Consider the following 15,395-nt stretch of genomic DNA (forward strand, 5'->3'; position numbering starts at 1 on the left):
TCAAAAGTCACTTTAAGCTTGCAAAAGTTTGCCCAAATCAAAAATAAGAGTTCTTTACAGTGGTGCTAGCAAAAGTCCCTTATTTGTATCTCACCACATAGCCCCGATGTAACAACTTAACTTTAGATACAATTTACCGCAGTCTGATGGTTCTTTTGTATCCAAGCAGCCCGGGAGCTGGGTTCTTTAAACTTTGTAATCCACCAAAGAGAGGAGAAGAAGTTCAGATCTAAGTCCAGTCCAATTAAGCAAGCACAACTTTTTTAATCCTGTACAATCCAGTCCGAATTTGCAAAGTCAATTCCAACTTCTTTTAAGGGAGAGGAAACCCCTCTCAACGCTTCAGCTTATTAAAGCCTTTGCTTGACAGTTTAAACAGAGCCGGAAGACGGACTTCCTTTTTAACGTCTCCCGCTTTCAGCCGAATTTCCCAAAAATTTAGATCCCAAAGCCTTGAAGTTCTTACTCATGGGTGTGTTGTTTAAAGTCGAATGATCAAAGAAGAAAGGTCAGCGCTCATCAGCAGCAGCCGCGCGGCTTCACTTCCGCGGAAAGAGCGATGAACTCACAGCACCGCTACCCCCTCCACGTTCCGGAGCCCCTTACGGGGTCCCTTCTTCGTTTCCGAGGTCGCTCTTGGTGCCCGCCGAGTCCCACGACCACAGGCTCACTCTACCTGTGGTTTTACTTAGCGGGTCTCCGCTCTGCCGCAGCGGACGACCCTTTTCCGCGGAGCCCCTCTTCACAGCGTAAAGAGGACCGCCATTGCCGTTTCGCGCCGCCTCCGGAAGTCCCTTTGGAACAAGTTGTGCAGTGTGTGCAGAAGCAGAGAAAAGCTTATAGGCAAGACTTCCCAGAATGCAAGAGAAAAGAAGCAATGCTGTGCAGAGAGAGGACTTCCCTTTACTGCGCCCCAATCAAAAAGGGTCTCCACTGCTTAAAAGCCACAAAAATGGCTAGCAATTCCTTGTCATAAATAGTGTACTTTTGCTCTGATTTGTTCAGTTTCCTGGAGAAAAAGGCACAAGGCCTCTAATACTTCCCCGGTCCTTGCTGCAGCAGCACTGCTTCGATGGCTCGGTCTGAAGTGTCCGTCTCCACCCTCAAGGGCCTCCCAGGATCCACGTGCAGGAGCTGCTCCTCAGATGCGAAGGCCTTTTTTAAACTTTCAAAGAACTGCTGCGCTTCCTTGGTCCACGCAAACAACTTCTTGCCACTGAGACAATCAGTTATGAGTGCTGTTAAGTGTGCAAAGTTCTTGATAAACTTCCTGTAGAAGTTGTTGAACCCCAAGAACCGCTGTATGTCATTCTTTGTCTTGGGGCTCTTCCACTCCAGCACTGCTTTCACCTTCTCCGGGTCCATGGCCAATCCCTTGTCCGACAGTCGGTACCCCAGGAACTCAACCTCCGAAGCATGGAACTGGCATTTCTCCAGCTTGACCCACAACTGATGCTTCTTCAATCTCTCCAGCACCTGCCTGACGTCTTTCACGTGCTGTGCTTCATTTTCCGAGAAGATTAAAACATCATCCAAAAAGGCCACACAATTCTTGTACAGCAGGGGGCCCAACACGTGGTGCATGAAGGCTTGAAAGCAGGCAGAGCCAGATTGTAATCCAAACGGCATGATGAGATATTGATTGATTGATTGATATTTATTATGGCCATTGGCCCGTCACACGACAGATTCCCACCAACATATATATACTTAAACCTCCAAATTTAAAACAGCCAAAAACTTACAAAAAAAAAAACCAGACAAAAACCAAAGCAAAATAAGCAAAAGACCAACACCATACATTACAATAAATTTGCAACATAAACATCGCCCTCTGCTCATAAATTAATAAAAGACATCAGTGGTGATATCACCTAGTTACATCCTAAAACATAGGTCATGGTTTAAAAGGGTTATCCGAGCCGCACAGGAGTCTTTCTTTAGGGATAGGACGCTGATCAGAAATCTGGCAACCGTGAGTGATCTTAGGGGGTCTTCATCATTTAATAGATATCTCAGTTTGGCTTCATTCGAATCATCGGTGATTCCTTTTAGATATGGATCAAGAAACTTGCTCCTGGCCGATGAGTGAAAAGCACAATCAAGGATTATGTGATGCAACGATTCCGGTGCCCCACAATTACAATCACATAAGAGCGATATCTGTCCATTGGAAAATCTATTTCTCAGCACGTTCGATGGGAAGGTGTTGAATCTTGCCTTTACAAAGGCATATCTATGAGCCGAAGAAGTTAAGGAATTCAAATAATTTGGGAGCCTTAAGAGGGGTAATAAACCAAGGTTTTGAGGTGAGCAGGTACCATTGCCCAACACCATTTTCTGCTGCAAGTCCATCTCCTCTAGTTTACAGGTTACTGTTCTTTTAGCTGGAACTATGTCCTGCTCTAGTAATTTAGATGGGGAGATTCCCATTGTCGTAATTTTCAGTTGTAAATTTTTTACCCATGGGCTCTGGAAATCATCTCTCCACATACATTGTATCAAATACAAGTTTGGGAGATTGTGCCATAGAGATAACCAGTGACAGAGTTTGTGCTTCCACAGGGCGTTTTCCAGGGATACAATATTAAGTTCCATGCGTAACGCTGTATTACTTACACAGTTGGGCAGTTTCAATATCCCTCTTAAAAACTGATTTTGAATAACCTAGGTGAGATAGGTTGACAAAAGTCCCCCAAGTTGAGATGGCATAAGCAATTGTCGGGATCACCTTGGCCTTGAACACTTTCAACGCCGATGGGATGTGGAGGGCTCCATCAGTGAAGAAGAATCGCAAGATCGCCAAGGAGATAGCTTTGGCTCTGTTTGTAACATAAGCTACATGGGCCTTCCAACTAAGGTTATGTTGTAACCAAACTCCCAAGTATTGGAATCTATAAACTTGTTCGATGACTCTCCCATCAATTCTCCAATTGTGGAGTTTCCGGCTCTTTGAGAAAACTAGGATCTTAGATTTTCCATAATTAATTGTAAGGGAATTTGTGTTACAATATGATCCCAAAAAAATTATTTATTTATTTTTATATTTTTTTTATTGGTTTTACAAAAAAATTTATAGACAATACAAACAAATAAAGAAACAAACAAACATGTATAATTTCATCTCCTTTTTTTTCATAAGCCTCACTTCTCTGACTCCCCCAAACCTCCCCTTTCTACATCCCAATTTCCAAAATTATTTCAGCAAATCCTAAACTTAATTTTATCAAATTTGTCCCTTATTTGTTCTTTTCTTTTACTTAATCTTTTGTCGCTGTAATCTCCTTTTTTTTACTAAAAACCTCAAAATTTTAGCATTCATCAATTTTGTAATATTTCTTGAGATAAGTTTTAAATTTCTTCCAATCTTCCTCCGCCGTCTCTTTCCCCTGTTCACGGATTCTGTCAGTCATTTCAGCCAATGTCATATAGTCTATCACCTTCATCTGCCATTCTTCCAGAGTGGGTGGATCTTGGGTCTTTCAGTACTTTGCGATGAGTATTCTTGCTGCTGTAGTAGCATACATAAAAAAAGTTCTGTCTTTCCTCGGCACCGATTGGCCAACAATGCCCAAGAGAAAGGCCCCTGGTTTCTTAGGGAAAGTACATTTAAGTACCTTTTTCATTTCATTATATATCATTTCCCAGAAAGCCTTAATCTTCGGGCACGTCCACCAAAGGTGATAGAAAGTACCTTCAGTTTCTCTACACTTCCAACACTTATTATCAGGCAAATGATAGATTTTTGCTAGCTTGACTGGGGTCATGTACCACCTATAGATCATTTTCATAATATTTTCCTTTAAGGCATTACATGCCGTAAATTTTATACCGGTGGTCCACAACCATTCCCAGTCAGCAAACATAATGTTATGACCAATATCCTGTGCCCACTTAATCATAGCTGATTTAACTGTTTCGTCTTGTGTATTCCATTTCAGCAACAAGTTATACATTCATGACAAATTCTTAACATTGGGTTCTAATAGTTCTGTTTCTAATTTTGATTTCTCCACCTGGAAGCCAATTTTCCTGTCTTGTTTGTAAACCTCCATTATTTGGAAATAATGGAGCCAATCTCGTACTTTCGTTTTCAATTTCTCATGGCTCTTTAATTTCAATTTATCACCTTCTTGTTCCAAAATTTCCCAATACTTTGGCCACTTGGCCTCCATATTGAGTTTTTTCACCGCTTTAGCCTCCAAGGGTGACAACCATCTAGGAGTTTTGTTTTCTAACAAATCTTTATATCTAGTCCAAACATTGTAAAGTGCTTTTCTGACAATGTGATTTTTAAAGGCCTTATGCACCTTAACTTTATCATACCATAAATATGCATGCCATCCAAATGCATTGTTAAAACCTTCTAAATCCAAGATATCTGTATTCTCGAGGAGCATCCACTCTTTCATCCAGCAGAACGCTGCTGATTCATAGTAAAATTTTAAGTCCGGCAGGGCAAATCCCCCTCTTTCCTTTGCATCCGTTAATATCTGGGCTTTATTCTGGGCTTTTTGCCCTGCCAGACAAATTTCGAAATATCCTTCTGCCACCTCTTGAAACAGTCCATCTTGTCAAGAATTTGCAATGTTTGAAATAAAAATAACATTCTAGGCAATACATTCATCTTTATAGCTGCAATTCGGCCCAACATTGAAAGCTTCAAATTTGACCATATTTCCAGATCTTTTTTAACTTCTGACCAACATTTCTCATAATTGTCTTTAAATAAATTCAAATTCTTAGATGTCATATGAACCCCTAAATATTTCACCTTCTTGACCACCGTCAAGCCTGTTTCATTCTGGAACTTCTCCCTTTCCATGACTGATATTTTTTTCCCCAAAACCTTATCTTTTGTTTATTCAATTTAAATCCAGCAACTTGACCAAATTCTTGAATTAATTCTAAAACCCTTTTCATACTAGTGTCTGGCTCTTGTAACGTAAGTACCAAATCATCTGCAAAGGCCCTCAGTTTGTGCTGTTTAGCTCCGACCTGTACCCCTTTAACCAGCTGGTCAGCTCTAATCATATTTAGCAACACCTCCAAGACAGATATAAAAAGTAATGGGGTGATTGGGCACCCCTGTCGTGTCCCTTTTTCTATTTTAAATTCTTCCGTTATCACATTATTTACAATCAACTTTGCTTTTTGTTCTGAGTATATTGCACCCATACCATTCTCAAAACCTTGGCCTACCCCCATCCCATGAAGATTCTTTTTCATAAAGCTCCAAGAAATATTGTCAAAGGCTTTCTCTGCATCCACAAATATCAAAACTGCTTTAGTGTTTATATTCACCTCTAGTAGTTCCAAAATGTCTATTACATTCCTCACATTGTCTGACAAATGTCTTTTTGGGAGAAAGCCTGCTTGGTCCATATGAATCTCTTCCATCAGCACTCTTTTCAATCTTTTTGCCAAAATGTCTGCAAAAATTTTGTAATCCACATTAAGTAATGATATGGGGCGGTAGTTCTTAAGTTGAGTCTTTTCAGTCTCTGTCTTTGGTATGAGTGTAATGTACGCTTCTTTCCACGATTCTGGTGCCCTTTTCCCCTCCAAAATCTCATTGCAGACTTCCTTTAACGGTTGCACTAACCACTCCTTCAAAGCTTTGTAATATCTGGAAGTCAGCCCATCTGGTCCTGGAGATTTGCCCAGTTGCATATTTTGGATGGCACCCTCTATCTCTTGTTCTGTTATTTTCTGGTTTAGATCCACTTTACTTTGATAGGAGATTTTTTGTAATCCATATTGCTTGAGAAACTCATCTATATCTTCTTCCTTCTGCGGGCCTTGTGAATATAGTTTTTTTAAAATAACTCAAAAAGCAATTCCTGATCTCATTGGGTTTATATATTCTTTCCATCAACTTCTAGGCTTGTAACCGTATTTAGTTTCTGTCTTTTCTTCATTTGCCAGGCCAGAAGTTTGCCACATTTGTCTTCAGATTCGAATGTCTTTTGATCCAAAAAATTTTAGGGCCCTCCTGGGACCTACTCTCGAAAAGGAAAGGATGACTGCGTCATCCGCATATAGTAACAAAGGGCAACAATAAAGTGCTAGGCGGGGTGCATGAATCCTTTCTTGAGCCTCTATTAGGGGAGTCCTCATGTCGCTTATGAACAAATTGAACAGGAATGGAGCCAATATACAACCCTGTCGGACACCTCTGTTAATGGACATTGAATTGGTGAGATCGCCCTCCGGGGTGAGTCTCACTCTGGCCACTGAGTTCTCATGGAGTTTGATTATTAGCCAGAGAAGCCTTCTGTCGATACCCCAGCGGGTGAGTTTTTTCCAGAGGATGCTCCTGGGGATACTATCGAATGCTGCCTTTAGGTCAATGAATGCCACACAGAGTTGGCCACCCTTTGGGGTGGAATATTTCCAGGCAAGATGCTGTAAAATTAGAATATGATTAATTGTTGACTGTTTTGGGCGAAATCCAGCTTGTTCAGGCCCAATTAATTTTTTCTCTTCGGCCCATTGGATAAGTCTGTTCAACAGGAAGCGGGCATACAGTTTCCCCACTATTGAGAGCAGACTGATATTTCTATAATTTCCCGGGTCGTCTGGTGAGCCCTTTTTGTGGATTGGAACGATAATAGCGTCCTTCCATACTTCCGGGATCATTCCAGAGTTGTTAACGGCATCGTAAATGGTCGCCAGGACTTTAGCCCACCAGTCCGCATGGTATTTTATAGCTTCTGCCGGGATCAAGTCTGGCCCAGGTGCTTTCCCTGTTTTGAGTTTAACAATCAAATCATGGATGTCCTCCGGATCGGTGGGGGGCCAGAGGGGAAGCTGTTCTTGAAATTCATCTCTTGTGTTAGCAATACAGTCAGTTGTGGCAAAATAATTTTTTAAGTAAGATTCCCAAACCAGGGCAGGGATAATAGTTAAAGGGTATCTTTTAGTTCTTTTATTTACCAGGAGCCAAAATTGTCTAGAGTTCCGTAATGATGAGGCTTCTATGATTGCCCGCCATTGATTCACTTGCCATTCCTGTCTAGCTCCCTTTTGAATTTGCTTGTAGGCCGATTTTGCTAGGAAATATTCCTTTGGCAGGACCGTTGCCCCGGAGGCGTTATACTCTTTGTAGATGTTACCAAGAAGTTGTCAAGCCTGTTTACAAGCACTATTGAACCACAATGCACCTATCTTCCTTTGTGTTCAATTTATTTTATGCGTCGGAACAGAGAAAAAGGACATTAGATCTTCTGACAGATTCGAGAATAGTTTTAGAGTTTGGTCATAATCGTAATAGTCCTCGATTAAGCCTGAATATGCTTGTTTTAGCTCTCGTTGGAAATATGCTGAGTATTTTTGGGCCTGTAATTCGGACCATTTAACACTTTTGATTTGCAATACTGAGTTCGTAATCAGATGTGTTGGGTGCCTGTCTCCATCTGGGGTCCAGTCTATAGTCATTGTGGCGACCAACGGTAAGTGGTCGCTCAGTTGAATATTTTCAACTTTGAAATGGGAAAATTTGGGGAATATGTCATGAGATACTAACATATAATCCAGGACACTGTTTGCAGAGGGGCTTATGTGTGTAAAATCGCCCGGTACGTCTGGCGGGCAGTTCCCGTTTAGAATCACTAAGTTTAGACGTAGTACCAATTGGTAAAGAAGGGTTCCTGCTTCATTTACCCTTTTGTCTTTGGAAAGTCTTTGAGTATGGAGGGTGAGGTCATTAATGAATTCTGGGGTTATCCACCATTTGGCTTTGATTAAAGACTCCTAGTTTGTTGCAATGCGAGCATTGAAGTCCCCTGCTATAACATTGGGTATATTGGGGTATTTGGAGAGACAAAGAGTAAGATGTTCCTCCAAAATTCCCCATTTATTGTATAAGTCTGCAGTGTTGCCTTCAGGAGGAAGATAGACATTTGTTATAACAAGTTCAAAAATTTTCCCCGTAATCAGGGCTGTAATTGCAAAGGTGGATGCATTTACAAGCGTGAGTTTTGCCTGTATTTTCAAGGAAATTGCTATAACTAATCCTCCACTAGGCCGGCCTCCTTTAGTAGACGGGCATGCCGGTAATGATGTAACATCAAAACCATTAATATCTACTCTCCCCTCTTCCCATGTTTCTTGTAAAAGAATTACTTGGTGTAAGTTTATTAGTTTTACAAAGTCCGGGTCGGATTTTCCCCCCTCCCAACCTGCTATGTTCCAGCTTAAAAAGGAGAACGGGGGGGGGGGGGAGAGATTTGACTGGGGTTTGGGTAGTCACAATGGAGAAGGGAGGAACGCTGATCTTGGGATGTCAGATTTAAAGAAGTCAGTAATTTTCCTTTGACTATTAGTAGATGACTTCTCTCCTTTTGACGCAGGTGTGCCTCTTGAGCTGTTTATAATTATGCTCTGCTCGCCCGATCCTATAGGGGTAGTGTCCTGGTTTGGTCTGGTCTCCTCTCTGAAATCCCTTGTTTTATCAGAGAGCTTATCACCTAAGGGAACAGAGATTAGGTCGGTACAAGTTTTAGTTATTATTAGATTTTCCTTCCGTGGGTGTATCATCTTATTTATATGGCCCAAGGGATCTTCTGTCCAGTCCGCATCAATAACAGATTGAACTTCTAAATCATCAGCTAGGGATTCTCCGTCCGATAATGATGACTCCAGGTCAGGCATTGAGGAATGTGTCGAAATTTTGTTTACATTTTGCTGTTCTTTAATAGATATATCCATTCCGGTTGGTGCAGGATGAGCTGGTTCCAAATTAACTAATGAGGGTGGCGGGGCGATTGTCTGTATCGTTGCCTTGGATTTTATAGACCTATTTTGGGGCTGTGGGCTAAATTTGAGAAGGTCCACTGAGCCTTCAATGGCCCTGTTTGTTTGAATTTCTTTGTTTCCTATTTTACTTTTGGCCTGAAACATCTTCTCTCTTAATTTGTCTAATTTATTTATTATTTTTTTCTTTTTCTTGTGATTGTAATTCGTCAAATGAATTCATAAGGGCGCTTTCATCACTGGATATTCTGGAACTACCCAAATTTGTTCCTGGTTGTGGACTGCAGGCGATCTCCTCCGTTCTCTGTGGGGAAAGCAACATCTCTTTGTCTGGCGATTTTATAGAGCTTATTTCTGAATCTAATATCTCTTTTTCTTTTTCCACAAGTAGTGGTTTTACTATGCTGTCCGCAAAAACCCTTGTGGGTAAGATTTTTGTTTTTATGAATTTCCATTTTTGTCTTATTATTAATAAGGGTAATCTCAGCGAATGGAAGGCTAAAATAACTTTGTAAGGGCCATTTGATTGAGTTAGCGGAAGTAAAGCATGAAGATCGATATGAACTATGCTTATTCTCAGGATTTTACTTAGGGCAATTTTAGCTCCTTCTAAGCTTGACCAGTCCCATATCTCTGACCTTATCGTTAGGCACACCTTCTTTGGTTGCAGTGTTAGATTTTGCTTACACATGAGATTGTTTAGTTTGTATTTTCTCATCCCCTTTGCCCCAGATTTTGGTGGGGCTATCCCTGGAGGTCCCCTCTGGTAGTTAATTTTGAGGGCAATTTTGGCATCCTATATCCATCACTTTTTCAGTTAGCTTGGAAATTGAGCACGTCAGAAAGTCTATCTTTTTAAATATACAGTCCAGTGTCCTAATGACTAGTTGTAAATGGGAGGACTCATTTCCCAGCTGGTTCTCTTTATCCTGGATCTTTTTTCCATCCACGTCGGACCCACCCTTGATGGGAGTGCTCATTAGATTACAAGTGTGTAAGATGGTATTTTGGGACTTGGGAATGTTATTAGCTACATCCAAATCACTTAGTGGAAGAAATCTATTGTGTGTAGTAACTGCTGCTTGAGGATTTGACTGGTCTCTTCTTTCCTTAGCTTGTAGCTTGGGGCTAGGGAGAAGCAGTAATTCCTCTGCTTCTCTGAGGCGTTTCCTCTTGCCCATAGCCACAGTAGATATGAGCTAAATAATATAAATAATACAGGAGAGAAGAAGGGAACTTCCTACCAAAGTCAGTGATTTAGCTGTACAGCTGAGTATTTAACTCCAGGGATTTCTCCACAGTTCGGGACTATTTAATTGCTCATTGTCTAACATTGTGTATGCCATCAAATGCCAACAGTGCCCTTCAGCTCTCTATATTGGACAAACAGGCCAAACCTTACGCCAAAGAATAAATGGACATAAATCTGACATCAAGAATCACAAAACAGAGAAACCAGTAGGAGAACACTTTAATCTCCCAGGACATTCTATACAAGATCTCAAAGTAGCTGTTTTACTACAAAGGAATTTCAGAAATAGACTGGAAAGAGAAGCTGCTGAATTGCAACTCATTACCAAACTTAAAACCATGGAGAGACCTGGTCTGAACAGAGACATTGGATTCTTATCTCATTATACATGACTAAGCCATTTTTCACCTTCTCACCCCTTGCCTTTTCCTGTAAGACCTATTGCAGTCGTTAAGAGTCGTCAACAGGCTCATCTCAGCTATCTGCCAATCTCCCATTCCCACCACCCTTCTGAGTAATACCCCTCCCCACCTTCTCACTATATAGAAGGATCTGGCAACTTCTGTTTCAGTGTATCTGAAGAAGTGTGCATGCACACGAAAGCTCATACCAAGAACTAACTTAGTTGGTCTTTAAGGTGCTACTGGAAGGATTTTTTTTTTTTATTTTGACTATGGCAGACCAACACGGCTACCTATCTGTGACTGGGAACAGTTATGGACCACAGGTATGAAGTTTACGGCATGTAATGCCCTAAGAGAATATTATGAAAATGATATACAGGTGGTACATAACCCCAGTCAAGCTTGCAAAAATCTATCATTTGCCCGATAATAAATGTCGGAAATGTAAAGAAATTGAAGGTACATTCTTTCACCTTTGGTGGACATGCCCAAAGATTAAGGCTTTCTGGGAAATGATATATAACGAACTGAAAAGGGTATTTAAGTATACCTTCCTGAAGAAACCAGAGGCCTTTCTCCTGGGCATTGTCGACCAATTGGTGCCAAAGAGGGACAGAACTTTCTTTATGTATGCTACTACAGCAGCAAGAATACTCATCGCTAAGTATTGGAAGACACAAGATCTACCCACTCTGGAAGAATGGCAGATGAAGGTGATCGACTACATGGAATTGGCTGAAATGACTGGCAGAATCCGAGACCAGGGAGAAGAGTCGGTGAAAGAAGACTTTTAAAGACTATTTAAAGAAATATTGTAAAATTAGTGAATGTTAGAAGGATGTTGGATAGAAACTAAGTGGTTTCCAGCTGTAATGCTTTAGGAGACATGAAAAAAAAATTCACAAATGGGTAAAAGTTTAATGGTAAGGATTTGCTGAACTAACAAATTGAATTGGAATACAGGGAGGGGAGGTGTGAGGAGGTCTGAGGAAATAAGTGTATGGAAGTTATGTTATTGAAAATTAATGTGTGTTTTTAATTGTTTTTTATTTTGTATGTTATTTTGTATGTTTATTTTTCATTTTTTGCTATATTTTAAAAACTTTCAATAAATAGCTTTAAAACAAAACAAAACAAGGTGTCCAATTATGAAAGCAACTTTTTCCCGGTTGCAAGTAAACTCCCCTTCTTGCAATTCCAACGCATATTGTATCTCTGTTCTAAATGCATTGTAGTCCTGGGACTTTCCTCCAAACTTATTCACTAGCCCTGGGACCTTTCTCCCAATTGGGGTGGCTCTGACCTGACCGTCCTGTGCTCGCCTCTTCTCCAACCGAGCTGACAGTGTCGCCACGTGCGCCCCCAGGTGACGGTTCCTCTCCATTAAGGCTCTCATTACCGTTGGCTGCTCTGGTCTTGCTCATTGTGCTGCCTTCATGCAGCTACCCTCGAGCAACATCAGGGACTCTCAGATTGCTGTTATGCCTACCGGCGTGGTTGCTCAAGAGCGAACAGGCCAGATCCCCACTGGTCTTTACAAAGGCTTTATTATTGGTTCAAAAACATTTACAGTGCAGAACGTCTCAATTCCATGTCTTGCTCAGTCACTAGCAGAATCTGAGAGTGGGCGGTCCTTAAACTTTCCCCAGCAGAGTAGTCTCTTGACCCCCATCTGACGCCTCCCCTCTCTGCGCATAAAACTACTGCACAGAGAGGGCGTGGCTAAAGGGGGGCTGCCTCCCCCCACTTTGCTCATGCATGGTGTCTTGGCTCTCTCTTGCATCCTTCGAGCCCTGCATACCTTCCCCACTAGAGGCGGGGCTTCCCTCCTCCGCTGAGGAAGTGCTGCTTCTCACGATCTTGGGAGGCTCCCTGTAACCCAGCTGCCCTGCCACCTCTCGCCTCTGAGCTGATGGCAGTTCCCTGACAGTGTGTTTCTGGAACTTTGATAACTTGATGTTTGCTACGCCCATGTCAGCTCTGCAGAAATTCATATTCAGTCCTCTTGTGTAGTGCTGCTCGCTGCAGTTCTCTAGAGTGGGGAACAAACAACTGCTCAGTAGTCCCAAACTTTCCCTGCATGTGATTTCTGCAAAGTTCTGCAGAGCGGGTTAGCGTTGCTGGTGACATCTTCCACATGGGGAAAAAGCTTTAGGATATGTGAAGAGAATGCTGTAGAATTTATGAATGGTCAAACTTAAATAGCTGTATGGAATTGCAAAGGAGAGGCATTAATGCTGTCTTTCCCAATCTGGTGTCTTCGATGCATATATTAGACTGCAGCTCTCATCATCCCTGACCATTCCTTATTGGCTGGGGCTGGTGAGAATTGTAGCCAAAAACATACGAAGAGTGCCAAGATGAGGGGGTTGCTTTACCTTGTGGCTCTTCACTATTCACTTTTGTTTTTGTCCGTGATAACACTTGCCTTTGTGTGTGTACCCCAATTCCCAGTGTGTTCAGGACGTGAAGCTTGTCCATGGGACTATCTTCTTTTCTCCCAGCCCTTTTGCCCTGGGCAGTGGCCTGCAGGCTGGGAGGGGCTATGGCTCAGTGATGCAGTGCATGGCTTTGGATGTAGACGGTTCTAGATCAAATGCTTGGCATCTGCAGCCATTGCAGGATCAGACTGCAGTGATGGAAACTAAGAGACTAAGAGTTGCTGCCCGTCAGAGTAGCAGTAGTTAAGATGGATGGTTAAAAGAACACCCTGGCTTTTGTGTCAGGCTGCTTTCCATATTCCCAGTTATATAATATATTGGGGTGGTTTCTGCTTCTAGGACCACATGGTGACTATGCATGATGTGTTGGATGCCCAATGGCAATATGACAACAACAAGGACGAGACATACCTCAGGAGGGTGATCTCCCCCCCCCCCCGGAGAAGCTGCTGACATCCCATAAGCGACTGGTTATGAAGGACAGCACGGTGAGTTCCCGGGACTTATAGCCAAGGCACCACAGTCCATCACTACTGCTTAACAACGTCACTTTTTTGTCAAACTGTTTCTTAGAAGAGGCATTCCTTGTTTTCTTACATTGTTGCCTTCTAAGATGATGTCTGCAGAAGTATTTTTATTTAAGAATCTTCAGAAAACGATGCAGCCTGACTGCTTTAGTTCTAATTTCTGCTTCCGGGGCTGTTTAAAGGTGGGAGGGGTGAGGGCAGGTACCTTAAGGGAGTGAATGCCACTGTTGGTGGTTACAGTATTGACGGTGCAGGATGCTGTCCAGTATGGAGCTTTATTTACCACCATACCATGCAAGCCTCTGTTGGTTTGCAAGCCCCCTCCATAGAGGCTGGCCCCTCTCACTGTCCTCGGAGCTTGCTTACTGGTAACCTCCTCTGGCTGATATCCAGACAGACCAGGGAGATTTTGATAGGTGACATTTTCCCAAGAGTGGGTAAAATGCTTCCGCAGGGGAAAGAAAATAAGTCAGAAATCTATTTACATGATGTTTATTTCTGACATTACAGCACTAGAGAAAAACACGTCCTTTCAGTTCAGTTCTTCCAGCATGTCTGACAAACTTCCTGAACATGCGCAAATGGAAGGTTTCAGATTACACTCTTCACAGAGACTTATCCAGCCTGTGAACGTCCTGGGAAATTCTTCTTTCCCGCAGATAGGCGCATTATGTGATGTCAACAAACTGGCTTTCTGCAGCGGTGATGTTTCCATATACTGACAGCCTCTTGGTGAGGAGGTATAATTTTTGTGGGTGTAACTCCAAAGACTTAGGAGTACATGGATTGAAAACAGTGAAAAACAGAATTTTACAGTGATAGCTGTTGGTAGAAGCAAGATCATTTTTATTTTCTGCTCAGGTGAACGCCATTTGCTATGGTGCAAAGATCATGCTTCCTGGCCTGCTGCGGTATGAAGATGGCATCGAATTCAATCGGGAAATAGTTGTTATCACCACAAAAGGAGAGGCCATCTGCACAGGTGAGAACTGGCAGCTTGGCACTTGCCGTCTTAGGTTGTTATAATTGAGTTATTGCAAACATAGGTGCCGGCTCCCTGGGTGCCCGAACACCTACAGAATTCCCCATGAAGGGCTGGACACCCACAAATTTCCGTGCCAGGGCCATGCATGCTGCATGGCACCCATGGTCCCTGGGCATCCACGATTTTGGGGCCAAAATGGCACTCCTGATTACATGTTTTGCACTTTGTATAAAGGAAGTGGGTTGCAGGAGGAGGCATCATTCTGAGCTCAGACCTTGGCTGCCTAGCCTAGTAATGTTTGTTCCAGCTAGCAACACAAGATTCCAGCATATCCAGCAGAGGTTTCTCTCCCCAGCGCTGCTGCCCTTTTATCAGGCTCCATTGGCGGGTGATTATGAATCAACACTTCATTGTGGAGTGCATGCAGTTTCCTTCTTCCAGTACTGGAATGGGTGGCAGTGATGATTTGCCTATTTGAAATGGGACTATAGTGCCACCTAGTTGCAAATCAAAACATAGTTTTCTTACTGTACTTTTTTCGACCTAATAATACGTCTCCTATTATGCACTGCTTTGGGTTCGGTACTTTCAGTAGGAAAGTGCTCATGAAATGAAATAAAAACGGAATGGGCAGCATCACATATTTTGTTGGAGAGAAGATGCGCGTTCAACTCCACACTCTAGCTTTGAAAAATGGTCCTGCAAGTGTGACCTCAGATTATGGACGCCTGCCTTGGGCTGGGCAAAAGCAAAGTGTCTTGGTGAGTGAGAATGTGAAACAGTGGGAACAACTATGCAGCTTAGCTCTCTGCCACTGAGAAATGAGGCCCATCTTTTCTGCTTACTCCGAAAGTGTGTTTGGAACTACATAGTAATCTTGCAAATTGCCTTACCTTTTAAACAGCTTTCTTCAACTTCTCCACCTGCCTGCACTTACTCAGGGCCACATGTGAAGTGATGATGAAGTGTTGCTGCTTTGCCCTTCCTGCCACATCCTGATTCCTGTTCTTGGGTCTTGGTGTTGAATGG

General features: G+C 42.4%; 1 pseudogene across 1 annotated transcript in view; it reads left to right on the forward strand.

The window, feature by feature from the left end:
• The window catches only part of LOC309523252 (H/ACA ribonucleoprotein complex subunit DKC1-like), a 36,628-nt pseudogene that overhangs the window by 19,546 nt on the left and 1,687 nt on the right, over window positions 1-15,395 (forward strand). Inside the window, exons 2-3 of the transcript XR_014224651.1 lie at window positions 13,194-13,342; window positions 14,243-14,363. The product of XR_014224651.1 is annotated as an H/ACA ribonucleoprotein complex subunit DKC1-like (transcript). The remainder of the gene's footprint in view (window positions 1-13,193; window positions 13,343-14,242; window positions 14,364-15,395) is intronic.

Source organism: Podarcis vaucheri, assembly GCF_965113315.1.
Source record: "Podarcis vaucheri genome assembly, chromosome: W".
Classification (NCBI taxonomy): Eukaryota; Metazoa; Chordata; class Lepidosauria; order Squamata; family Lacertidae; genus Podarcis; species Podarcis vaucheri.